Source organism: Acinonyx jubatus, chromosome B2 (genome assembly GCF_027475565.1).
Source record: "Acinonyx jubatus isolate Ajub_Pintada_27869175 chromosome B2, VMU_Ajub_asm_v1.0, whole genome shotgun sequence".
NCBI classification, from domain to species: Eukaryota; Metazoa; Chordata; class Mammalia; order Carnivora; family Felidae; genus Acinonyx; species Acinonyx jubatus.
The window spans coordinates 76849142-76875146 of NC_069385.1; the positions used below are offsets into that span (position 1 = coordinate 76849142).

The 26005-nt window shown below is 35.6% G+C and overlaps 1 pseudogene; it reads left to right on the forward strand.

Moving 5' to 3' along the window:
* Window positions 1–13711, forward strand: part of LOC113598547 (proto-oncogene serine/threonine-protein kinase mos-like) — a 28997-nt pseudogene extending 15286 nt beyond the window's left edge.
* The last annotated feature ends 12294 nt before the right edge of the window (window positions 13712–26005 follow it).

Here is a 26005-nt window from a genome sequence, read left to right on the forward strand (position 1 = left end):
GTACAGCCATGAACATCTTTGTAATTGCTAATTAAGGAGAACCTCTTTAGTGTTGTGGTTTGACTAGATAGCAGAATTAAAGACATTCATTTTTTTTCTTTTTTTAAATTATATTAATTCAAATTCAAGTTCGTTAACATACAGTGTAGTATTGATTTCAGGAGTAGAATTTATAATTCATCACTTACATATTAACACCCAGTGATCATCCCAACAGGTGCTCTCAATGCCCATCACCACTTTAGCCCATCCCCCCCACCTTCCCTCCAGCAACCCTCAGTTTGCTCTCTGTATTTGAGTCTCTTATGGTTTGCCTCCCTCTCTGTTTTTATCTTATTTTTCCTTCCCTTCCCCGTGTTCATATGTTTTGTTTCTTAAATTCCACATATAGTGATATCATATATGTCTTTCTCTGCCAGACTTTTTTGCTTAGCATAATACCCTCCAGTTCACCATCCATGTTGTTGCAAATGGCAAGATTTCATTTTTAAATGGTAATTTTCAAAAGGAGTTTGTGTATGTGAGTGTGCATGTTTGTGTGTGTATATCAACTACATTTGAGGAGATAGAACTCTTACAGTTCCTTCAAGCTTTTAATCTATAAAACAAAGGGAAGAGAAAAAAGAAAGGAGGGAGGAAGGAAGAGGGAGAGAGGGAAGCAGGAAGGAAAAGAAAGAAGGGAAGAAAAGAGAGAGTAGAGAAAGGCCAATATCCTTGATGAACAGAGATGCAAAAAACCTCAACAAAATACTAGCAAACCACATTCGACAATGCATTAAAAGAAGCATACACCATGATTAAGTGGCATTTTTAGATTTATTTATCTCACCAGTTGGTCTGCCCTCCTGAGAACAACCGTGAACATTTTTGCATAGCAACATCACTGAGTGAAAACACCTCACAAGTCAAAATTAACTACCGAAAGATATTCACCAAAGTAATCCCACCATCACTTTAGCTGAGTTGTGGGAACAAACCCTCATGGTTCTGGATAAATGAAAAATTCATTTAAAATGTAATTTTAGTTTCTAAGTTACAGCCCAACTCCAAGCTTCATATTTCTAGCAGCCTGTACCTTTGATCCTCTTCAGTTACCCTGTTCCCAGGGTCACATCCTGAACAACCATCACCTGAAACAACTTAAATATCCCGCTGATAACAGCCCTCCTCATTCCAGAAATCTCACTCCATTGCTTCTGATACATGTGATCTTTAAGCTCACTGAAGTTTCTGATGCTCTGGCCACCTCTACTTTCTCACAGGCCATCATCTACTCCCCCACCCCAGTCCGACACCTCCCTGTCTGAATTCCTTCTGATCCAGCCAAGACTTCATGGCACATTGTTTCAAAAACTTTCTCATCAGAATTACTTCCCTCTGTGCCAGCTCTGCTAACTGAAGACCCTTCTCAGACCTATCACTTGCTCTCTGTTCCTGTGCCCAGACTCCTGGATACAAAGAATATCATGCTGCCTGTCACCTCAGCTGACCTCCCCAGGCCACTGAGTCACGCTTTGGTTAGCCCTCTTTCCTATTCCCTTCAGTGGCTGTCCCTAATGTCCATCACTCTCTCCAGGCAGCATATCCCATCCCCAACCTCTTCTCCTTCAGCAGGTAATTCCTCACAGTTTACAGGGGGAAGAAAAGAAAAAAAAAAGTGTCAATCAGGAAAGATCTTTCTCACCCTCCTTTCTCCATAGAAATATGCTTAGCCATAATTGTGCCATCTTTTTCTCATGTCCTAAAGGAAGAAAACTTCTCCCTAAGCCTCACTCCTCCATCTGTTCCTCTGTTCCTTAGATCCTATTTGCTCTTTGTTACTTAAGGTCTTTATACTACCAATGATCTCATCTCTTTCCTGCATCACCAACTTCCTCTCAACTGGATCCCTCCCTCAGCACCATATAAATATGTTCACCTTTCTCACATTTAATGAAGAGCCTACCTTTGACCTATCCTTACTCCTTCCTTCTCAAGTACTCTGCCTGTAAAAGTTGTTTGTACTTTCTGTCTCCACATCCCTTTTAGCATCCCTCAACCTTTGGCAGCTTGCTACTACTTCAACCACACCTTGAGATTATTCTAGTGAGGATCATTTCAATGGCTTCCAAGTTTCTAAACTTAAAGCCTCGGGTTTTGTTCTCTTACTTGGCCTCCCTGCAGTATTTGATGCTCCTGGTCTATCCCACCTTTTCAAGTATTTTCTCCTGGCTCTAGAATAACATTCTCCCTTGTTCCTCCTTTTACCTTCCTCACCAGTCTTTTTCAGTCTGCTTCCTGGACTCTTCTTCCTATACATATCCAAAAAATATTTAAAAACATATTACTGGCATCCCAGTGAACTTCTGGCCTGAGCTCAATATATCAAGGCTCCGATGTGGCAATATTTTGTAGGTTGTGGCTGCCAGCACAGGCCTGTGGGCTTTAACAGTCTACACACACCATGATCATGAAGTTTGGTGGCAACGTCAGTTTACACCAAGTCATATATGGTGCTATCAGTTTCCCTGAGGAGGAGCAAGGGGCCCTCACTCCCGCACCAGAGAGCAATTAAATTTGGGAAAGTGTACACTTTCACATATCTCAGGAAATAAGCATTCCCTAGCCGTGTGAATGGCCTGGTTTTCTTTCCTCATAAAGCATTGTGCACTTGTACATGAAGCTGGTAAACATTTTGATCAGTAAGCAAGATGCCTATAAAATTGGTGACTGGTTGCTCTGAGAAGCTAGAATACTTCCTGTGCTTCCACAGACTCCTCCCTACCACCTAGATGACACACACAACCAACAAGCACCAGAGCTCCTGAGAGACCATAATGACCAAAGCTGACATCTGTTCCTTTGCCATTACTCTCTGGCAAGTGACCATCAAGGAGATGCCTCACTCAGGAGACCTGTACACTGTGATGGCCTATAATCTTCATCCATCTCTCTCAGCAGCCTCTCTTCACTGATTCTGTCTCTGGGAAAAGACTTGGGAAGATCATCTAATGCTACTGGATGGCCAGTGCTTTCCAGCAGCCAAGTGCGGCACTTATGGTTGACTTTAACTCTTCAAAAACTAAATTTGGGGGTTCCTGGCTCGTTCAGTCGATAGAGTGTGTAACTCTTGATCTCAGGTTTGCGAGTTCAAGCTCCATGCGGAGTGTGAAACCTACTTAAAAAAATTGTTTTTAATTAAAAGCTGAATTTGGCTGACTCTAAACTGTATCAAGATAAGCTTTTGACTTCGTTTCTATTTATTTTCAAAGAAGTGAATATGTAGAAACATTGATAGTAGAGATTTTTAGAAAATAAGGTACTAAGATGTAAAGAAAAATTTCTGAATTCTTGGAAACTTTATCATTTGTGATTCTACTTCCTCAAGGGAAAATTGTTTTTAAGTGGCCTTTAATTGAATTAGAAAACGAAGCCTATACCATATATATAACTTGTATGTAATTCCTATGATATGATTTATAAAGTATCTCAAGGCTTTGATTTCATCAGATAATGAGGGTGGAAGACAGACTGAGTGGGCTCACAATGTGGCATTGGAACTTGGCTGTGTGTGAGCTTGAACAAGTCACTGAATTTCACAGAGAACCTCTGTGCCCAGGTGCACGATCGCTCTCACAGCTACCCTGTGAGGACATGTCAAGTGCTCAGGACAGCACCTGGCCCATAGCAGTCACTCAGTATACAACAGGTATACTGTCTTTGTTATAGCTTTGTTATTATGCTGGCTTCTCTTGGAGCAAAAAGAAATAAAAATCTAATAATAATCCAAAAAAAAATGAATGCATCATCTTGAACCTAAAGTAAAAATGGTCTTAAAAAATCTTAAAAAAATATCTCTGAACCACAAATTTCTATTCACCTTATATATTTATGTGTGTTATGCCCCTAACACACACCCCTTAGAGTGGCCTAAATGGTTTGAAAACCCTATTATTCAAAAAGCATGAAAATGTCAGGGATCCAAAACCTATCTAGATTAAATAAATGCATTCAGGGCTCTCCAAAATTCCACATTCTCACAAAAAGGGATGAGAAAAGAGAGTAAAACCGTATCTCAAATGTAGTACTGTCATTAGTCTCTCCTTATTTGTGTTCTTTATTTTTTCAATTTTTGGTGTAAAGACAAAGGTCTTATTCCTTCTAGTCTAATTCAAGAACTTTAATGGCAACAAATACACTGATTGTGCACCTATTGTGTGCCTGGCACCGTTCAGGGCACTGGGAGCAGTCTCTGCTTTCATGGGGCTTGAAGTCGAATGTGGTTCTTAAAAAAAGGGCTCCAGTGCTATTTTAGCAGGTGTCGGTATTGTCTATGCTCATCTTTTAACATTGTATATTAAATTAAAATTGGCATTTTAAAGTCTAACTTATAGTAACATAAATATTAAATGCTGGAGTCAGGAATAAAATTAGACCTCTTTGTGTATATTTTGATATATATGTTTTAATTGATCAAGTGCCTACTCTGTGCTAGAAAATGTGAAATTTTAGTTTTCTTTTATGTAAAATTAGAAAGAATGCTATTATCATTATAGATCTTATCTATATCTTATCTACATATCTACTTATCTATCTTATCTACATATCCACATGGAGTTTTTCCAAGAAGAAAGCATATTTCATAATATGCATAATTGTGTTTCTTTCCTGAGCTTGAATAAACTAAATATTAACAAATTCGTCTCTAAGAAACCCATTACAAATACAATTAATAAAAATCCCCTACTTCCCACACGTCTATCATAGTATTACATGTGACACCTGATTAATATGTCATTAATAATTGCAACTATGTAATGTCCCAATCATCCAAGTGGGTACCCACTTCATTAAATTAACAATTATTTGTGTAATCCTCATAATGGTCTGGTAGGAAAAGCTGTGTACTCTCTTATTCTACACAATGGCAAAAAAGGAGGTATTTTATTTCATTTATTACTTTTTTTGTTTCAAGTTTTTATTTAAATTTCATTTAGTTAGCATATAGTATAATATTGACTTCAGGAATAAAATTCAATGATTCATCACTTACATATGACACCCAGTGCTCATCACAACCCAGGCATCATCAAAAATGAGGTATTAAACATGGTGTGTAATATAATAATAGCTAATATTAATTGCTTACTTAACAAAGTACTTATATAAATCTATTTAATCTTAATAAGTCTCAATGATCGGATACTATTATCCCCATTGTAAAGTTGAGGAAATTGAGACACAGAAGACTAAGAAACTCACCCACAGTGACACAGACACAGCAGAAGAGATGGAGTGGAGGCTTGACTCTGTGTAGTCTGGTTCAAGGACCTGTTCTTGGCCCCCATGCCACATTCTCATATACCAGTCTCCTTCCCAAAGCAATTTGCTGCTGTCTCTTTTTACTTGCTAAAACATAAAAGTTTTCTTCCATTTTTTTTAATCCTAAGAAAAATGTTCAAAAGTATGACCTGCTTCTCTGTCTCATCTCAAGTAATAATGGTTCTGGTATTCTGGACATTGATTTAGATGCTTCTTTTTATCTCTAGGTTCTTTGAAAGCACCTATCATTATAATGCCTATGCACTCAGACAAATATATGAGACATGCTTTAAAAAAGAGAGAGAAATTTCCCCATGGTCTCTATTACATTTTAATAGTGTGAAGAATAATGCAGTGGACAGATAATGGAGTAAAGCAAGGAATTGTGGGAGGAAGCTTCTTTAGTGTTTTTTGGCTGAATCACCATATAAAAACTCAGACCTTGGCTACCCAGGCTTAGATTTCTGAATCTTGGACCAAAAAGAGAAGTAATGGTAACACTACCTGCAATAGTTTAAACCCTATGATATACATGTAATCCACGCACTGCCAGAGATTTACAGTGGAGGACAAGGCTAAATGTTAAAGCGTTTTGATTAGGTTTTCTTGTACTTCCAATAAGAACTGTCTTCGGATAAGATACACCGTGAGTCTGCCTTACAGTGAATTCTACAGTATAGAACAATCAGAGCACTGCGTGAGAAAGAATCTAAGTTGTTTGCATATCAGATATGACTGCATAAATTATTAGTGAAACAAAATGCAATGTCTAAAGATACTAGAAACACATCAGGATAAAATCTAACTCTGTTCTCATGTTTTCATATTCTTCTGGGCATGAGTGCCTTTTTTTCCTCATTTATTTACTTGTAAATAATGTGATTAATTTAATGATTTTAATTTTACTGGGTCTGTTTTCTCCAAGTTGGAAGTGTAACGGAGGCATATTCAGAGCCATGTTCAGGCTCTGCCCTTATGGGAGATATCTCGGATGGTAGTAATGGCCATTTGTCACTCTCACCTGTCACTATTTGTCAGGCCTCGACTCAGCAGGCAGAGAGGTAAGGCCCCGTCTTACAAAACCCTTCTGAAATTGTTCATGCTAGTGGCAATGTGCCAAAGAGTTGCTGATGCCCTGGGGAAAGGCAGGGAACTTCCCGCTTAGAAACAGCTCTGTGGATCACCCCAAAAGCAATTCTTGCTGTGGCTGCCATGAAGGACGCAGACAGAAAACAAGGAAATCTGTTTAAATTCAGTATTGGTTCCAAATGTCACTTTTGGTGATATAATTTTGAAAGAAGAAAATTAATTGTGATGGATGTTCAGTAACTTAGAAGACAAGAATTACAAAAGACATATAATAATTTACATTACCAAAAAGACCTTTAACATTCAGAATTTAAAGTACTTTTCTTTCCTGAAAGCAGTATAGTTCCTATTGCCCAAAGAGATTTGTGGCTTAGTGGTTCCAGATTTTTGATTTTATTTATGCTAAGTGAAATACACAGTACCTGATACTTTTTTAAAAATAAAACATAACAACACTTATTTTTGAATATGGTAATATTTATACAGAAATTTCTCACCCTATATTGCTTCAAAATATATATATAAGAAAAATTAACGAATTCATGGTGTGCTTACAGTGAGACTTCGTAAAAGGTGGATCTTTCACTTCTAAACCCATTTTCACTTACAAGGTACCTTGATCATAATTAGAATATTTTATTGTTATTTAATTTTTATTTTCTTACAGCAACTGCATTAAGCCTTTTTGAGTAACATTACATGATAATATCACATTGTATCAATCTTCAAAGTGACTGCAAACAATCAGTGGTGATGGAGGTTAGTTTGTTGTATGCTGATTTCTTTTTGTTGTTGATCTTCGATTAAAAGCAACATACAGTAAAAGAAAGTTAGTAAGATGGATTTCCTGAATAAAGGATTCACCTTAGACATTGTTTTGTTGAACATCTGTGTCTTCTGTCTCATTTCTACATTGAGCCACCAGTCCTCACAGTACTGAGTTTACAAAAAGTAATTATTTATAATGTCTGTAATGTTACACTTTACTTATCATTACATCATACTTTTCAATATTATAACCACTGTACTATGATATATTTCTCTCTGTCCTTCCTTAGTCTTATTTTTACCTGAGCTTTTTAGTTACTAAAATTTAAAACCAGTGTCTTTATTTTATTTTATTTTTTTTATTTTAGAGAGAGAGTGACAGAGCAAATGCAGGGGAGAGGGGCAAAGAGAGAGAGATGAGAGAGAGAGAGACAGAGAGAGAATCTTAAGCAGGCTCCACACTCAACATGGAGCCTGACACAGGGAGCCCACAACCCATGGAGCCCACAACCTTGGGAAATCAAGAGTTGGCCCACTCAACCCACTGAGCCACCCAGGCACCCCACAAGTATCTTTATTTCTGAAATCAAATCAATGCAGTCATAATTATCCACTATTTATATATTGTTATTTTTGAAATCTATAGCCATATTCACTGCCAAAAAATAGTATTTTAAAAGCCACACAGCTCATGGCTGTATCTCAGTGTCTGCCTTTGGTGTTGTTCTTCCATAGTTTATGTGAAAACCTAGACAGCAAGTGATACTGGTATAAATAAAATCAAGACTCCTGAGTCAGAGAACCTGAGCTCTAATCCTGAGTTTGTCACCTAATAGCATTGCGACATTTAGAAAAATCTGTTTTTATATCCATAAAACTGGAGTAAGATATCCTGGCTCCTTGAGTTGTTTATGAGCTATGATTTATTAAGTGACCAACACCATGCATGACCTCAAGTAGGTAGTCAATGCATGTTCATTTACTTTCCTTCTTTTGAGTCCCAGTTTCCTCATCTGTAAATCAGCAGTCATAACACCTTTATAGTTCAGTGGTGTACTCCAGCTGGCTTTACCAGCTCATGAGAGCTGCTTGCTAAATTTTTAGGAAGTTTTCAAGCCAGTTTTTAAGTACAGCCAATAATAAAAATTAAATTCTATAAACAACTATATAAACTAAAATTCTGTATACAACTAAGTAAATTATATTAAAATACTAAGGCAGTATATATTCAAAGCTTATCGCTTTGTAAGTATTTTACTATTATCTATGTTCTTGAAGTTATTTAGGTATACCATATCTACGTGGTGAAAATTTTATATAAAGAACACCACATTCAGTGAGGTCATCATATTGGAAGCTTGAGATTGGCCATAGTGGGAGTATTTACACCATAGAAATTGTCAAACTCTTTACATCTGAGGGGTTTTTTTCCCCCTAAGAGAGCTGATTGCTAACATTTATCAGCATCATAGATACCTAACTGGTTTTGAAATGGAAAAACATTCCATACATGTAGATAATTGTAGGAGTCCTTTCTAAGTTTAAAGTTCTAATATTCCTATCATGTTGAAAACATTGTGCAACACGATGAACAAATGCTGTTAGTGATCATAGAAACATCAACAGTTAACAGTAGGTTGACTATAAAGCTTGGAAGGAAGTAGTCCTGAAGATTGGGTATGAAAGATGATTGGATCCTTGGATTCAAAGAGATATTAAACATATGATCATAATCATTTGGTAGGCACGTATCTCAGGAAGTAAACCTTGCAAATATCCCTGAGTATCATTTAGTCTCTCATTCTAACTATAATCTTTAATTCAGTGGCTCCACTTTTAAAATAGACATAATACTTGCGTGTCCATTTTTTACAATGTTATGATGTACATTTATAAGATGCTTTGTTGATAAGAAGGTCAGTGAACATTTTAAGTAACTTTTTCTGAAGTCATGGGTGTTTGCCCCTGAAAATATATTTTAATTATTTGAGACCATGATATCCACCAAAAAGAGGGGGGTGGTAGGTTTTACTCAAAACGTCCCATAAAAGAAAAAACAGAAACTTTTAAATATATGCTAGTGGTGAGATATTTCTGTATATATTTCAATTATTATTTGAAATAATATTTTTTCTTGTTAGTATTGTTTAAAAAAAGCTCTTAAATCCTATAAAACTCTACTTTAAAGCAGCTATTTGCACCTCAACTCTTTTTCATTTTCAGTAACTAGTTGAGTCTGCTGAAAAAGCAATCTCAGTATGCCACCTTTGAAAAAATAAAAAAATGATAAATTGTAATGTTTGAGAAAATACGATAACTTAGCCATTTTGAAAATAAAATCTGGAAAATATAAAGAATTAAGAACAAGTTAATATTTGAATAATAATTCCAGCAATGATTTTATTTTTCTTATACTAAAATTCATTTTACTTATTCAAGAGACTAGGTTCTATTACAATTACTTTATATAAAGAAAGTTATTCTAATCTGATCCTGTAATTTTATTCTATCTGGTTATGTAAAATAATATTTTATTGGTAAATTTTATTCCAAATTTTATTTTTTGTTTTTGAATTATAAAATTATTTTCCTACCCACATTTTTCTTATATTCGTGCATAGTGTTCTTTTTTTGATTGAAGTATACTTGACATACAGTATTATATTAGTTTCAGGTATACAACCTAGTGATTCAGCATTTATATGTATTATGAAGTGATCACCTAGATAAATCTAGCTACCATCTGTCACATACAAAGTTGTTACATACTACTAACTGTTTTCTCTATGCTGTACATTGTATCCCCATGTCTTATTTTTTTAATAACTATAAGTTTGTACCTTTTAATTCTCTTCACCTACTTTCCCCACTCCCCCACCATCATCCTCTCTGGCAACCACCAGATTGTTCTCTGTATTTATGAGTCTGTTTCTGTTTTGTTTTGGTTTTAGATTCCACATATAAGTGAAGTCATACCATATTTGTCTTTTTCTGTCTGACTTATTTCACTCAGCATATGTTATCACAAATGGCAAGATTTAATTCTTTTTATACCTGAGTAATATTCCATTGTATACATTTACCACATCTTTTTTATCCATTCATCTGTCGAAAACATAGGTGGTAAGCTCGCAGACATCAGGCTGAGCAATATGTTTTGGATAGGTCTCCTCAGGCAAGGACAACAATAGCAAAAGTAAACAAATGGGACTATATCAAACTATATCAAACTTATGAGCAGTGAAGGAAACCACTAACAAAATGAAAAGGCAATCTACTGAATGAGAGATTTTACAAATGATAAAACTGATCATGGGTTAATATCCAAAATATACTTTTAAAAACCCACACAACTCAATATTAAAAAGCCTAACAACCCAATTTAAAAATGAGCAGAATATCTGAAAAGAAATTCCTCCAAAGAGGACACACAGGTGGCCAAATAGGCATATGAAAAGATGTTCAACATCACGAATCATCAGGGAAATGCAAACCAAAACCACAAGGTATCATGTCACATTTGTCAGAAGGACTATAATCAAAAAGACAAGAAATAACAGGTGTTGTCGAGGATATGGAGAAAAGGGAACACTTGGTGGTGGGAAAGCAAAATGGTGCAGCAAATATGGAAAACAGGAGGGAAATTCCTCAAAAATTAAAAATGGAACTACCATGTATCCAGTAATTCCACTTCTGGGTATTTTCTGCAAAGAAAATGAAAACACTGATTTGAAAAGACACATACACTCCTACATTCATTGCAGCATTACTCACAATAGCCAAGATATGGAAGCAACATAGTGTTCTTTTTAACATTGCAATTATGAGACTGAGTTTGGTCTCTATTGCTTACCAATCATGAATAAATTAATATAATTATTCTGATTACTTTCTTGCACTCATAAAAACTAGAAATAACAGGATCTAAGAAGAAGTCCTAAACATGTTTTCACCAAACAAAAGCTGATTTCTACAGATGTTCCTATTGAAGATGATATAGGACCTCTCACACTCAAGTATATATAATAGGGTAAACTACTATACCATATCACACAAGAGTTCAAAATGCCATCGAGAGAGCAGTCCTCATTAAGATCATTTTAACCTTTCACTGAATCATAGAACTTAAAAATAAATGAACATCCACAACACTAGAAACTGAAATTGGTTGTATTACCTACATGAGACTGTGTAAAGAATCTACCCAAATTGTAAGGCATGTTGTAGGTAGATTAAGGAAAATTCAGGCAGATCTCAACTCTCACATGAATGAAGAACATTTGGAAAATGGTACATGATATTTAGAATGCCTCAACTCTACCCCATTTGTTACTGGCTGCAAAAAAATGAGGGTCCTCACCCGTTAGAAAACAAGGCAGACAATGCCACATGCTCCTTCCACTGCACATGTGCATGCATCATATTCCAATGAGGATAGGAGTTGATGGAGACACTACCCTTTGTGTGGCAGGGTAGTGGCACATTTTACATGTTTCTCCAAAGGTCCTCAGTGGACTAAAGTCTAGCTGTGCACAGTTGTAATAAGCTCAAAAACAACCTTTATTGACTTTCTCTTCTTTCTCTGCCTCACATTCTTTCACTCTAGCTTCCGGATCATGCTGCAAATTAAGTACCTGCAGCTGAGTCCTTATCACAGGCTCTGTTTTCAGTGAAACCCAAACTGAGACAAATTCCCTACTTCCCTTTCTTTCACTTCTTGATACTTTTATTCACCCTTTGAGACTTAGCTCAAATATTACCTTCTCAGAAAAGTCTTACCTGACTGCTCCATTCTGCTTTGGATGTCTCTTTTATTATAATATTATCACTTCTGATTAACTGGAGACTTTCTCCCACCATCAGATTGCAGCCCCCCTAAGAATAAATTAGGACACTTTCCTATTGCCTTTGCACCCCATTGCCTGGTACATGCTAAGCTCTCAATGTATATGTGTTAAATGGGTGACAAATAAATTTTAAAAAGAATAAAGGAGATAAAAGAGGAAGATGAAGAAATAAAGATAGATTTCTCTTGCTAACATAAAATAGATTAATATTTTGTGCCTGATCCTTTCAAAATGCAGCTCCCAATAACGAAACTATATTTCCTATTTTTGGTTTACAAATTCACTTCATAAAAATAAAAAGCTTCCATATCTTAATTCCTGAATGAAATGTAAGCGACTTGGTAAAGTGAAGGTGTCTGATATTTTTTTCAACAATATCAGGAAAACAGACCTATCTTCTTAGCTAACTCCTAAAAGAAATCATTTGGTAATTCTCCTTGGTAGATAATTCTCAGGAATAAAGAAAGTTACAAGCTTACACTTGGCAAGTTATTCATATTTATAACAGGAGTGGTAGCAAACCCTGGAATTGTGGATCAAATCCTAGGCCAACAGTGAATGAACCCTGTGCTGTGCCAGGTGGGACATATACAGACAAACGGGATCCGAAGCAAGAGTTAAAGATGAAGGGTTTCACCAATGGGATGCAGAGTTGTAGCTGCCATGACTAATAACTGGTGATGTGGTGAGACAGATGAAAATCACTAGTTAAATGGAACTTTCAAAAAGGTTTATCCCTTTACTTTGAGGTAAAGGAAGAGAAAGTGGGAATCCAGCCTTGTCTGAAATAGTCAAGGTAACTAGGGATGCAAGTATGACAGCTGATTTTTTATATGACATGGAAACTCTTAAATTAGGAAAAAAGAAGGCATGCAGTGTAAGTGTAAACCTTCTAAATCAATACATTATAAACTGTAGTTTGTGACCAATTCATAAGACATGAAATTTTTCTCAGTATCTTTTAAAAAGATAGAATGGAATAGATTCAAGTAGAAAACATCAGGGAAGTTAAAACAGGATGACACAATTGAGTTTTCTTCCATCTTCCTCTCAAGAACACTAATTTTGACCATCACCCACAGATAAGATTACCATTGCAGAGGTCCAGAAATCCAGCAGAGAAGTTCTAGCACGCTGTTGAAGCCAAAAAAAAAAAAAAAAAAAAAAAAATAGCCAAGTTTGGATGTACTGAAGAAGGTAAGAGGAACACCTTCACTTTACCCCTAACATTCTGCAAGTCTCACCCCCATACATCCTACTCTATGGCCAGCTGCCTGTACATGCTTCAAAGGGGGCAAGTGCAAGCCACTGCAGATGTGCAGATGGCAAGCTTTGCAGGTGAGCACATGCAGAAAACAAGCCTGACACTGTAGGATTGGGAGAAAGTACAACTTGACAATTTGGCACCACCCGAAGGAAAGCAGATAGAGATTTTTCAACAACCAACCTAGCTTTGCAGGACCAAGAGAAGGCATACAATCTTAAGAACTTAAGAAGGAAAAAAAGTATGGAGTAGGCATAATCATAGAAAATGTCTAAGAAAATCTCAGAATCTCTAGCAAGAGTGACAGAAAGTGTTTCTCTTCTGAAGCCAGTCAGTAACACTGCAGGACATGACTCCTTCTTCAAATGTGAAGGCAGCAACTCAAGAAGTCAAGGAACATGAAAAGTCAATGAAGCATGACACCATCAAAGGAACACAGTAACTTTCCAGTAACTGAACCCAAAGAAATGAAGATCTGCATTTTACCCAATAAAGAATTTGAAATAATTGTTTTAAGGAAGTTTGGCAAACTAAAAGAAAATACGAAAAGACAATCCAGTGGAATCAGAAAAACAGTACATGATCAAAGTGAAAGGTTTAACAGAGAGAGAGAAATCATAAAAAAGAACCCAAGCAGAAATTCTAGAGCTGAAGAATACAATGAATGAAACAAACAAAAATTGCAATGGTGCGCTTTAATAGCAGAATTGATCAAACAGAAGAATATCTATGGACTCAACGATAGCACACTTGAAGTTATCTGGTAGGAGAACAAATTTAAAAAATGAATAGACTGAATTATGGAATATCATTTTAAAAAATGAACCAAAACAAAACATAAACCAAAGCAATTTATGCATTGCAGGAGTCCCAGAAGGAGAAGAAAGGCAGAAAGGGACAAAAACCTTATTCGAAGATGTAATGGCTGAGAACTTCCCAAATCTGGGAAGAGATTTGGACACCCAAGTTCATGAAAAGCCTAAGTTCTGAACAGGTCCAATCCAAAAAGATCTTCTCCCAGATATATTATAATAAAACTCTAAAATTAAAGAGAATTTTTAAAGCAGCAAGAAAAAAAAATATTACATACAAAAGAACCCCCATAAGGCTGTGAGTGGATTTATTAGCAGAAACTCTGCAGGCCAGAGAGTGGGTCAATAAGTTCAAAGTACTGAAAGAAAACAAATGCCAGCTAAGAATACTTTACTCACAGCAAAACTGTCCTTTATAAATGGAAAGATAGACTTTCCCAGATAAGCAAAAGCTGAGAAAGTTCACTACTGTTAGACCTGCCTTACAAGATGCTAAAAGTTTTTTAAGCTGAAATAAAAGACTGCTAAATAGTAACATGAAAATATATTAAAATATAAGACACACTGATAAAGGTAAGTATATAGTCAAATTCAGAATACTCTAATACTGTAATGTGTTGTGTGAATCACTTAAATAATATGAAGATTAAAAAACAAAAGTATTAAAAATAACTAGAGTTTCAATCATTTTTAATGGACTCACTCTATAAACAGATGTAAATTATGATATCAAAAGTATTAAATGTGGGCAAGGAGTAACAGGACAGTTTTTGTACAAAAAGTTAAACTGTTATCACCTTAAAAGGGACTCATAACTACAAGGTAATTTATGTAAATTTCATGGTAAACACAAAGAGAACATCACTAGTAGACACCCAAAGGATAAAGAGAAGGGAATCAAAGTATACCACTAAGAAAAATCATTAATTCACAAAGGAAAGCAGTAAGAGAGGAAGAACTACAAAACAGCTGGAAAACAATTAATAAGATGGCATTAGTCTTTACCTATAAATGATTACTTTAAATGTAAGTGGATTAAATTCTCTAATTACAAGACATAGAGTGGATGAATGGATAAAAGAAAAAGAAGGCCCAACTATATGCTGCCTACAAGAGACTTCAGCTTTAATGACACAGGTAGGCTGAAAGTGAAGGGATGGAAAAAGGTATTCCATGCATATGGAATCCAACAGAGAACAGGAATAGCAACACTTATATCAGACAAAACAGATTTTAAGTAAAAATTGTAACCAGAGACATAGAAGGTTATTATATAATAATAAAGGGGTCAATTCAGCAAGAAGATATGATAATTTTATATATATATATATATATATATACCCAACACCTGAACACATAAATATATTAAGCAAAATACTAACACACCTGAAGGGAGAAATAGATAATAATACAATAATGGTAGAAGACTAGTACACCACTTTCAATAATGCATAGACCATCCAGGTAGAAAATCAATACAGAAATATTGGACTTGTACTATGCTTTAGACTGCACAGACCTAACAGACATATACAGAACATACCATCCAACAGCACCTGAATACACATTCTTTTCAGGTACACACAGAATATTCTTCAGGATATATCTTAGGTCTCAAAACAAGTCTTAACAAATTTAAGAAATTTGAAATAATATCAAGTATCTCTGCAAACAACAATGATAGGACATTTGATATCAGTAATGGGAGAAAACCTGAAAAAAATTATGAACATGTAGAATTGAACAACATAGTTCTGAACAACCAATGGATCAAAGGAGAAATCAAAAGGGAAGGCACATATATGTTGAAACAAATGAAAACCGAAATACAACACACCAAAATTTATGGGATGCAGTAAAAACAGTTCTGAGGGTAATTGATAGTGATAAATACCAACAATAAGAAAAATGTGATCTCAAATGAACAATCTAACTTTAAACTTCAAGGAAATACAAAAAGAATAAACTAAGCCTAAAGTTAACAAAAGTAAAAAATAACAAAGATCAAAGCAGAAATAAATGAAATACAGACCAGAAAAACAATTAAAAAGGTAAGTGAAGCTAAGAGTTGTTTTTGAAAACACAAAATTGACAGACCTTGGGGCACCTGGGTGGCTCAGTCGGTCAAGTGTCAGACTTCAGCACAGGTCATGATCTCACCGTTCATGGGTTCGAGTCCCGCACTGGGCTTTGTGCTGACAGCTCAGAGCCTGAAGCTGCTTCAGGTTCTATGTCTTCCTGTCTCTCTCTCAAAAATAAAATAAAACATTAAAGAAATTTTTAAAAAATTGACAGACCTTTAGCTAGACTAAAAAAAAAAGACTCAAATACATAAAATTCTAAATGAAAGAGGAGACATTAAAATCAATACTACAGAAATAGAAAAGATCATAAGATATAATAACACAACAACAAATTAGATACCCTAGAAGAAAAAGTTAAATTCCTAGAAACATACAACCTACCAGGACCAAATCATGAAAAGACAAAAAATCTGAACAGATCAATAACAAGTAAGGAGATTAAATTGGTAATCAGGAATCTCCTAACAAAGAAAAACCCAGGGCTTAATGACTTCACTGGTGAACTCTACCGAACATTTCAAAAATTAACACCAATACTTCTCAAACTTTTCCAAAAAAGAAAAATGGATAGGAGAGAATATTTCTAAATTCATTTTACAAGGCCAGTGTTAGTTTGATACCAAAGCCAGACACAGACACTATAAGGAAAGAAAATTACAGGCCAATATTCCTCATGAATCTTCAACAAAATACTAGCCAATAGAATTTAACAGCACCTTAAAAGGATCATACACCATGATCAAGTGGATTTATCCTTGGGATGCAAGGATGGTTCAACATATGCAAGTGAATACATGTGATATAACACATTAACAGAATGAAGAATATTCATATGAGCATCTCAATAAATGAAGAAAAAGCATTTGATAAAATACAATACGTTTACAATGAAAACTCTCAATGAATTAGGCATAGAAGGAACTAACTTAATAAAACTCACAACTAACATCACACTCAATGGTGAAAACAAGATAATATCACCCACGCTCACCACTTCTATTCAACATATTACTGAAAGTCCTAGCAACAGCAGTTAAGAAACAAAGTTCATGAAGTAAAAACAAAAACAAACAACTAGGACTACATCAACTAAAGGCTTCTGCACAGCAAGGGAAACAATAAAAAAAAATGTAAAGACAACCTATCTAATGGAAAAAAAAAGTCTGCAAAGCATATATCTGATAGGGGTTAATATCCAAACACACACATAAGGAACTCCTACAACTCAATAGCAAAAAGTTTGATTAAAAAATGGGCTATGGACCTGAATACACATTTTTGCAAAAAAGACATATTAATGTCCAATAAGCATATAAAAAGATGCTCAGCATCACTAATCAACAGAGAAATGTAAATCAAAAGCACAATGAAACATCATCTCATACCTGTTAGGATGGCTTTTATCAAAAGGACAAGAAACAACAAATGTTGGCAAGGACATGGAGAAAAAGGAACACTTGTACACTGTTGGTGGGAAAGTAAATTGGTACGACCATTATGGAAAACTATGTGGAGGTTCCTCCAAAAATTAAAAATAGAACTACCATATAATCTAGCAATGCCATTTCTAAATATATATCCAAAGCAAACAAAATAAATATCTCAATGAGATGTCTTCACTGGCACGTTCATTGCAGCATCATACACAATACCCAAGATATGGGAAAAAACTAAAAGTCCACTGATGGATGGCTGGATTAATATTGTTCAGCCATGAGAAAGAAGGAAATCCTATCATTTGCAACAACATAAAGGAACCTAAAAAAACTTTATATTATGCTAACTGAAATAAGTCAGAGAAAGACCAATACTGCATGATATCACTTAACATGTGAAATTTTTTTAAAAAGGCGAACTCATAGAAACACAGTAGAATGGTGGTTGCCAGGGGATGGAGGTTGGGAAAATGGGGAGATCCTGGTCACAGGGTACAAGTCTTTTGTTATAAGATGAATAAGTTCTGGGGCTCCAATAGATAGCATGGTGACTATTATTAATAATACTGTATTGTATACTTGAAATTTGCAAAGAGTAGATCTCAAGTGTTGTTGCCACAAAAAAAGGGTAACTGTGATTGAAAGATGTGTTTATTAATCTGATCATGGTAATTATTTCACAAAGTATACATATGTCAAATCATCATGTACATTTTAAATACATACAATTTTATTTGTCAATTATACCTCAATAAATCTGCGGGTGGGAAGGAATCATTTAAAAAATGTCAAGCAATATTTTGCCTTCTTGGAATGTAGGTTTACTTCTAGTTCTTAATCATACTCAAAATCTGTTCTTGCATGATTTATGAAATACAGCAGCTTTTGGTTATTCCTCATGAAATTACCAACTATGAACCTCATGATGGCATTTTGCTAAATAGTCTTGCACAGAATCGCTTTTGAACATGCAATACAAATAAAAGTAAACAATAAGAGTCAGAATTCTCACATTTTTCTGGACACATACATAAGTGCTGGGTCATGATATAAAATGTATTAAGTGAGTTGTGGTTAAAAATGTTTGAAAGTCTCAGCTCTAGATCAGTACTATCCCAAATGTGGTACAGATGCCCAAATCATAATGATCCAGATAAAAACATGGCTTCCTGGGGTTCCTGGGTGGCTCAGTTGGTTAAGTGTCCGACTTTGGCTCAGGTCATGATCTCACAGTTCTTGGGTTCCAGCCCCGCGTCGGACTCTGTGTGGACAGCTCAGAGCCTGGAGGCTGCTTCAGATTCTGTGTCTCCCTCTCTCTCTGTCCCTCCCCGGCTCACAGTGTCGCTCTCTCTCTCTCAAAAATAAATTAAAAAAAAAAAAAACACATAAAAAAAATGGCTTCCTGACCTCACTCCAGAGATTCTGACTGAATACATCTAGAGTGGAGCCCAGAAATCTGCATTTTAGAGAAACAGATGATCCTGACCAAATCACTAAAGTTACAGACACAGATGATATATATCACCTCTAGGGTCACAATGAATAGATGTAAAGAATTGCTAGTCATTTTACTTTATAGCATTTCAGAGGGCTTCTTCATGATTAGAATTGTGGGGAACACCTTAATTCTTTTTTCTCTGAGCAGTTTTTTCATTTTTTATTGAAGTGTAATTAACATACAGTGTTATATTAGTTTTGGGTGTCCAATATAATAATTCAACAATTCCATACATTATTCAGTGTTCATCATAAGTGTACTGTTAGTCCTTCACCTATTTCCCACATCCCCCTACCCACCTCCCCTCTGGTAACCACCAGTTTGTTCTCTATAGTTAAGAGTCTGCTTTTTGTGTGTGTCTCTTTAGTTTGCTTAGTTTGTTTTGTTTCTTAAATTCTATATATGAGTAAAATCATATTAGTATTTGCCTTTCTCTGACTTATTTCACTTAGCATTATACTCTCTAGGTCCATGCATGTTGTTGCAAAGGGCAAGATCTTATTCTTTTTTATGGCTGTGTAATATTCCATTTGATTATTTACACACACACATACACACACACACACACACACACGCCACGCTTTCGTTATCCATTCACCTATCAGTGGACATTTGGATTCCTTCCATGCTGCAATAAACATAGGGGCACATATATGTTTTGAAATTAGTGTTTTCATTTTGTTTGGGTAAATACCCAGTATCAGAATAATGCATCATATCATAATTCTACTTGTAATTCTTTTTGAAGAGCCTCCATACAGTTTTCCATAATGGTTGCACCAATTTGCATTCAACAGTGCCTGAGGGTTCCTTTTTCTCCACATCCTTGCCAAAATGTATTTTCTGTTTTTATGATAGTAGCCATTCTAATTGGTGTAAGGTGATCCACTGACTCCTTACCCAATAAAATTGTTGTAAGGCTGATGTGTGATCTACTGTTAAACTACTTTTCACTCCCACACAGATTATATTCATTAAACTAAAATCACTTTTAGGTTCAGCATACTTATGTTGAAATTTCACTCACTCATCAACATGAGTGATTACTCTGCTGAATCAGATAATAGTTTTCCAATATAGAAGAATATTTCTTCAGTTTTCTGTGCTATTCACAATGGAACAGCTACAAACAACAACATGCTTTTGCGTTTAGTTTGCATTATTAACATTTGCCTCATCACTTTTTAAATTCTAGATGAGGGATGGACCAACTTTTTCTATAATGGGCCAGATGGTCAATATTTTAGGCTTTGTGAGCCATACTACCTCTTTCAAAACTATTCAACTCTGCCATTGTAGTGTGAAAGTATCCATCGATAATACATAAGTGAATGGGTATGGCTATGTTCCAATAAAACTTTATTTATAAAAGCAGATACTGGGTAGGCCCTAGTTTTCTGAACCCTGGTCTAGACAATCAACAAAACAATAAATCATTAGCTCTGCTGCTTGCCAATTTCCTTTGTGGCAATCCTCTTACCATTGTCTACTTGAGGTTACCAACAGGAAGTTACTGAAAGTGAAGTTAGAAGAGATGCATAGAAGCATGCCATTTATAGCCTTCTGACTGAACACATAAAATAGACATAAATAATAAAATGTAGTAAGATAATTAGGAACTGATAACTATTAAGTACAGTCACCTATGTTTTTAACATAATTTCTTTATTTTTAAGTTTATATAATTTCATTTCATTAACGGCTGTAATTAAAAACTGGCTCACAAAATTCCTACAAATTTAACAATTGTTTCCACAAGCCAGTGCAGGCCAGATCCAGCATCCCAGGGGTTCAATTCCAGTCTCGTGCCAGTCTTCTCAGACAGCTGAGAACGAGTCCAATTCCTTGTTCCCTTTCAAACCTCACAAAAGTGGTCTATTTCAGAAGATGTCAGAAACCTGATTTCTGGGTATGTATCCTACTCAACCATAAGTTAATTTTTATTAAAACAAAACAAAGCCAACCAAAAAAGCTCCTCTTCCAGTAGGTATTTAGGCAGTCTGTCCTCAAGGTAATTAAATTTCTGGCCAAACCTGCACTCTACTGGAACTTAGAGAACTGAACAATCGCCCGTGTGTTTGGATTCTGAGTCACATTTGGTCTAAGAGAGCTCATGCACTCTTTAGAAGTTTCTGAAATTACAGCACTGCCCAGTCTGGGAACCAATAACTTTGGGTAAAAGTTAAGATGGACATAAGATACGGTATGTTAGCAGAATCCAGCGGTCTGTATTTTAACTCAGCTCCAGGGTACACAGTATAATCTCAGACAGCTGAATTCTCTTCTTTATTTAAGTCTCAACCTTCTCCTTTCTACAAATTAACGGCAGCAGTAATGCTCGGTGCTCTTAAAGTTTGTGTGGGCTAATATTGCTAAAGGGACTTGATAACTTTGGCTAATGAGGTGTTGGAAACATAGGTCATCGTTTATCCTCTGGATGTGAATGTGAGACATTAAGGATTGTAATTCCATGAAGCTGACATAAACACTTTAAGCTTTGAAAAATGTGCCTAGATTCTTAGGGCAAATTGAAACAACCCACGGAAATCAGCTTTTTAATTTTTATTTTCATTTTCTTTAGCATTCTCTCCCATTCTCTCCCATAAGTAATTGAGAGTTGATGACAATTTATTCAGACGTGGGTTTTTTTGTGTGTTGTCTTTGGGTCTGGAATAGACAAGCTATGGTACCAATACCACTATTTCCCTCTTTCCTTTCTGTGCCCTTCCTTTCTTACTATGCTTTCCATTCTCTTTTATTGTTTCACGCTTCCTTTTTTCCTATTTGCCCGAGTACATGTATACCCAAACATTGTAGCCTGGTGTGACCTTTGAATGAGCTTGAAACATAAAGTTACATAACAATGTGTATGGTTCTCCTTTAAATAGGAGGCAACCTGGATTCTAATGAGCATTGAATCCATATATATCAGGCCCTTGTATTACCTCATCCTTTTTCTGTTTCCAGGTTATTTCTAGGTACTACCTCCCACTCTGCTTATGGGTTCATATACCAAAAGATAGTCCTAATATATATCATTATATGATATAATGCATCCTAATATACATCCTAATATATATCTTTCTATGATATGATATATCTCTTTACTAAAAAGACAAGAGGAAGGACATGGGTTGTGGGTACTGGAGTTCACTCTGATAAAACATGGCCTCACCATGATACCTCTTGTTCTATGTATTCTGTAAAGCCTAGTTCAGTGTATGCTTCTGTCTCATGAGAATGCCAGCCTGGTCTATGGGTCCTTCCAGAGTTTGACCTACCTCCTTGTATGAAGAGCCACTGTGCAATCTGTATGCTTAATATCCCAGGTCTAATTATTCTTTACTAGTATTGTATGTAAAGGTAAGCATTTAAAATCATATCAAGTTGGAAAATACACTTCTCATTTTTAGTGGAATACCATATTTTTACTGAAAAGCTTTTGTTAATGAGTACTTTGTTGAGGAGGGTAGTTGTAAAAGAGTTATCCAACCCTAGGTTTTATTTGCCCTTTGTATGTATATGGATTTGAAAGAGAAAATGCTTGCTTTTATATCTGCTAAGATTAGCTACAAGTAATTGTGGTTAGCTTTGCTGAAACTCCTCATCCTAATGATGCAAACAAAAATCACAAAGCACAGAGTTTTAGGTTTCAGAGGTGACTCACAAAGACTAGCAATCCATCTTGGAAGTCTTAGCAGGCCTATTTTTGGGCTGTTCTCCACACATGGCAAGGCTGAAGAATCCCAGGTGTTCTTGCTGAGAGCAAAGTGAGAGCATGAAGATTGCCCTGAGAAGCAAGAACATGCTCATTAAAGTAGGTTTCTGGTGGGAGGTGAATCCGACTGGCAGTTCTGCGTTTCTCCTTGTGGTGACCTCTTTCCTCGTTAGAGAGGGGGTCTGATGTCCAAATGCATCTGGGTTTAATGAGTTGCAGTTCACTAGGGACCCAGAGAGGGCAAAAAAAACATAGCTGCCTGGTGAACCAAGAACAGTATATTGCTTATTTTGTGGATTCTATACCGTTTAAGCAGTGTAAAAGTTTTTCTTTTGTGAGAGCCTTCTGTCCCTTGGAGTCTGAAATGGCATATGTGAATATAGGAACCCTAGAGCTATGGCATAAATGGACTAATCAAGTTGGCTAGATTAATGCTTCTCTTATAAGCCAATCACTAAACTCTTAAAAAAATGATTTGGCAAGATCATTCATCTCTCTATCACAAATGAAAATGGACTCTTCTCATAGTTCTGCAGATGTAGGATGGCTGACCAGGTAGGTAGTTTCCCTAGAAACTAGGGAATTAGGTCACCATACTGATTGTTTTAATCTGTCAGAGACTTATTTATGGCAAGAATACTTTGTCATAAAGGGCATATTTCAACGAAATGGCAAATAAATGTGTATCTTTGTGAAATCAAAAGTGAGAAATTGTATATAACAAGATTGAGAATGGCAAAATGGCAATTTATATATGGTCAGGGAATATAATTTTGTATGAAATGAAAAGGGTGTAATGTCTAAGAAAATGCATGACAACTATAGCAGTGTCAAAACCCTCAAAAAGCACTGAATGTATATCAGAAGTTAAGCATTAACTTGGGCACTGTCATGAAAAAAGATCTTTTTCTCTGCAATGATATTTTGAATAACTTTTCCATCACTTAAAAGTAAGTTTTTTTCCCCTCTGCCAGTATTCTAGAAGCAAACTCAAATGCAATTAAAGGTATGAAAAATTTGTCTACTCTTATTAGCATAAAAATTAACTACAAAAGAAACCATGGTTTCCAGATCAATGTATTAAATGTTCTTTTTATAGAATCAATTACATACAATTTCTTCATTATATAAATTTGCTTTCTCGTGTTCAAATCAAAGTTCTAAATCTTTGGAATTTTATTTTATAATTTTTTTTATATATTTATTTTTGAGAGACAGAGTGAGACAAAGTGAGACTGGGGGAGGGGCAGAGAGGGAGACACAGGATTGGAAACAGGCTCCAGGCTCTGAGCTGTCAGCACAGAGCCTGACGCGGGGCGCGAACCCACAGACTGTGAGATCATGACCTGAGCCGAAGTCGGACGCTCAACCGACTGAGCCACCCAGGTGCCCCAAAATCTTTGGAATTTTAATAGAACTACTTTCTATTATGCTATGGAGTCTATAACTCTGGTCAATTCACTTAATTTTTCTTTGGTTTGGCATCCCAACTAAAAAATGAGGATCATGATATAGTTCTACTTCCTTATCATACTATATAGAAATAAGTTAAACTGAGCATTAGTATACTATTTTTATATGATATGATGAATGTATTTGTAAAGGTATTAATACCCTTCTAAAATTTTAAATTATTATAGCTAAGGAAAAAAATTATTACAACTGAGGAAAATTACACAATTTTCCAAATAGGTGAATGTTAGTATATGATCTAAATCATCACTGAGGATATCAGATCAGCAGAAGAAGAAATTCATATAACAACAGATATTTATTGACCACTTCCTATATGCCAAACACTTTATATGAAGTATTTCACTTGACTGTCATGACACTTTGAGGTAAATACTACTGTAAGATCTAATTTAGAAATGGGAAGATTGGGACTAGCAGAAGTTACATACCTTACCTAAATTCATCCAAATGGATAGTAAGAAAGACCAAGATTTGAACCTAGTCCTGTTTGATTCCACAGCCCCATTTTGTTCTGTTTATTTATTTTTGAGAGAGAGAGAGAGAGAGAGAGAGAGAAACCATGAGTGGGGGAGGGGCAGAGAAAGAGGGAGACAGAGGATCAAAAGTGGGCTCTGCACTGACAGCAGAGTGCCCCACACAGGGCTCGAACTTATTAACCACGAACCACATGGCTTGAACTCACCAACAGTGAGATCCTGACCTGAGCTGAAGTCAGACACTTAACGGAATGAGCCCCCCAGGCACCCAACTGCAGCCCAATTTCTTAATTGCACTCCTCTGTGACTGCCTCTCCAAATTCGGATTCCCTGTTCACACAATCTAAGACTTTGCAGTATTGCATAACAGCTTATCTCAAAATATAAATGGAATGCTACAGTAGTTGAAGTCAACACATAATTTCTGAGATCTTATCCCATTCCAAATTTCACACTGAAATGCATGCCCTTTTGTCATCGGTTATTGTAGGAGAATCTGTATGAGCTAGTAGAATATGAGCTGATAGATGGGAGATGTGAAAACATTATGTCTCCTGCTTTGTTAATTGTCTGGGTTTGGTAAAGAAAAATTCATTTTCTTTGGAGATGATCAAATGCTTCCCATGAGATTCATGAAAATCTCATACAGAACATTTAGGCATATATTCATTTGCCACCTCAAGGACAAAGTGTAACCAGGCATTATTTGAAAGTTTCTTTCACCTTTGTAATTATAATAGATTTTTTTTACCTTTTCCACACAGGTAATGTGGAAAATGGTATTGTGATGATGGTTCAGGAAAATGACATATTAGATGCATAACTACTATGAATCATCACTGTGGAAGAAATAAAATAAATAAGCCACTCACTGATATCATTGGTAGTATGTTTTTTATTTGACTAAACATTTTAATTGTGGCAACTTTCCGTAACAGTTATTTTACAAGGAAATATGTAAGATTAATTTTTAGAAAAAAGGAAACATATATTCTATAAATATAGAGAAGAATGATACAGTGATCATTTTTAATACTGATTTCTTTAAAGAATGTATATTTATGTTCATTGAACATAGAAAAGAGAATTTTAACAACTTATAAATAAGGGATTCCTGGGTGGCTCAGCCATTTAAGTGTCCAATTCTTGGTTTCAGCTCAGGTCATGATCTCACAGGTTCATGGGATAGAGCCCCATGTCTGCTATCAGCACAGACTCTGCTTGGGATTCTCCCTT